Source organism: Cyprinus carpio, chromosome A23, assembly GCF_018340385.1.
Source record: "Cyprinus carpio isolate SPL01 chromosome A23, ASM1834038v1, whole genome shotgun sequence".
Lineage (NCBI taxonomy): Eukaryota > Metazoa > Chordata > Actinopteri > Cypriniformes > Cyprinidae > Cyprinus > Cyprinus carpio.
In genome coordinates, this window is record NC_056594.1 from 18797551 (window position 1) to 18800749 (window position 3199).

The following is a 3199-nucleotide window of genomic DNA, read 5'->3' on the forward strand; positions in this document are numbered from 1 at the left end:
ATTATCATTTTTTTCTATCTATGACTAGGCCTAAGCTTAACCCAAACAGTGCCTGGCTACACAAAACCACATTCAGCTAACAAATATTGTTTCACTTATCATTGTGACTGACAAAAATCCCCCATTCAGGCTTCATTTCTCCAGGCCCCCCAGGAAGGAAAAACATTTCATAAATCACTAGTTAATTTAATAATAAAGGCAAATTTTTCATATTAAATAAAATTTTGTTAAAAAAAAAGAGACCAAATTTTGTAAGATCATTGTGAAAAGTTACAGGACCCCCTTGCCGTGGCCACCAAAGAAATAGACCTAATCACCCATACCCCACCCCTGCTGAAATGTGTTTTTTGTTCAGTTTTACACTGCACCCCCCCCACCACAATGGAACACCAATCCTGCACACAACTACCCAACATTTCACCGCGGTAAAAGTTTTGTACAGAAGCCCACTAGTGTGTCGAAAAACTCGGGACGTGTGTCGTCCTACTACCCTCTATCTACTGGAGCATGCATGCCCTCAGTATGTGGCGTAGTAAACAAAAACCACGCGTTTGTGCCATTCATCTTCTCACACAGAGAGATGCAGAACATGCAGGACTCATATTTAAATTGTCTTTTTGTGGCTTAAATACTAAGCTAAGTTGTCTAAATGTATCCATATCGAGTTTTGATTTAAAGGCAGGGTAGGTGATTTGGTTCAAAAACATTTTTTTGTTATGCTGGTTGAAAGTCTATTCACATCCTGATAGCAATCACTAAGCTAAGTTGTCTAAATGTATTTATATGTATTTATATTATCTGTGGAAGGCGTAGGACCATAAAAAGTTTGTCCAATCATATTCCTCAGTCCGAGGATTACGATAGGCTGTCCCGACTGCCTGTCAACGTATGTATTTGCATACCTTTGCCCACTCTGTTCGTATGTCATCATTGCGTTCCATTACGCTATTGCAGACTGATTGAGTTTTTAATGTAATATTATGCACTTTGTACAGTAATGTTTTCTCACCAGTGAATGAGACAGGAAGTTATCTGACAGTGTTGAATTCACTTCTCTCATCGTGTCGCAAGTTAGCCTCTAGTCTGCTTGTGTGCGTTTATGTGTTTTGGAGAGAGAGTGGGATATTGAGGCGTAGTCTGGCTCTTTGGAGAGTGATTTGCAGAGAGAGTGGGATATTAGGCTTTCAAAGCTAGTTGCTATCGCTAGCCTCTCTGAATCACCTGCACTACTTTTAAGTGTAGTACGTGACCAACTTTTAATTTTTTTCACTCAAAATGAAAAATTGGCGGAAATTCTGTGACATTCTGTGTGTAATACAGTAAATTACGATTTTTATGACTGCGATACTGTGATTCCATCTTCTTTTTCCACATTGCGGAAATCATAGGCCCCTACTGTATCTAAAATAGTATGTTTTTATTCATCGCAGTAACTCTAATCTTTTGAATCGATCAGAGTTCCTTTAATTTAATTTAAAAAAGAATTGTTGCCATTTTTTGCAGTTAGCAACGTTTCGCCAGCAGGTGGTGACTAGTGCGTGCGTTTTGGAGTGTTCAGAACGAATCCTTCACTCAACCAATTCATGTAAGAACTGATTCTTTTACAACCTAAACTACCTTCATTAAATAAACATATCTAAAAATCGACTCAAACGTTTATTTAAACATTAAATAAATTAATTAATTATTAAAACTGTCATTAAAGCATTAGGCTACAACGTTTTCAATCAGTTTTGTCAACTGCTGTTCATGGCTTTTTTCAAGCTTTCGTGCTTGCTCAGTTGCTCTCATTCAGTTGTTTCACTTTCACAAAGATTACTGAATTTGTACCGATTCGTTCACTGAAGGGGGGCAGTCATCAATCGAGAGGTGCTAACCAATGAAATGCTCCCTTCACGAAGTCCACACTCGAATGCTTTGGTGGTTTAGCACTCCAATCAGTCTGTGAGTGCAGAAAAAAAGCTCTTTTTACAAGATATTTTAGAATCAAAACACACAGTCCTTAGTGAACGGAACACAATTATTTAGGGACAATAAATCATTATCCAAAAAAAAATCAACATTCATTCATTTTGATTCACATTTTTAGATATGATTTTAATAGATTTTCCTAGTCTCCTCACTGTGGACTGTAACTGGCAGGAGAAATAGAACTTACCTGATGTCGATCAGCTGAGTGCAGCAGGTACCATGTGGAAAAGAAAATGGGTGAGCACCCATGGCAACCAACAAGGTCACAGCAGGCAAAAAATAAGAGGGAAAATGGTATCACATCAGGTGTCCACAGTAGGTGGAAGAGCACAAAAAAGAGGCACGGGCTGTAGGGGCTGAACATACAGTAGTAGGTACAATAGTGGAACCCAAAGAGTCTAGAGGAGGTTTTAAGCATGTCTTGAGCAGTGGCGCGGTGGACCTGAGCCACAAAGTGTAAGTCAATTTGGAGCAGCAGTTTTTATTTCACCACCATAGACGACAGGGGACTGAAGCAATATTTCAGATAAGAGGGTTGAGCTTCCCGCTGAGAGCTGCATTGGTTTTAGAACAAGAGGAACAAAAGATTAAGATGTCAAAGTCTCAAGTACTGTGCAGCAAAAACCGCAGTTTGCCATGTGTTTCTCATCTTAACTCTAGTTGGTGCAGCTCCATAGTGGCAAACAGGTTACAGCACACAGACCTATGGGGGGGGCGGATGGAATCTGCAAAAAGCCATGTGAGAAAACTAAAGCTGATACAAAAGTTGAAGCTCTTTGGCCTGGAAAATGAACAAGTATCATGTACTATATACAGTTGACAGTTAGGTTAACACTGTCCTATATAGCAGTGGCACAGCATTATTGTCTGATTTTAAACAGAGTATATTGAAAAGTTTGTATGTTAGAAACAGCTTTCATCACTCAGCCATCAACTGGCAAAGATCCACTGTCTAGTAGGAAAATGACCCAGAGCTCAAAGAAAAAATCTTGGGAAGAATAGGTTGGAAAAAAAGTCAAGTACACAAAGAGCCCAGAATCTAATGTGAAATTCTGCAGAATGACCTGAAAATTTGCTGTCCACTGACTCTTATTATGTCAGCAGAAGGGCAAGAAATTACAGTATATAGATTTACAGTACAAAAAAAAAATTATGTATCAGAGTTTATGACTCCACATTTCTTGCCCATTTCTTCACAACCCACAAATCTAAGCTAATAATTTGGTAA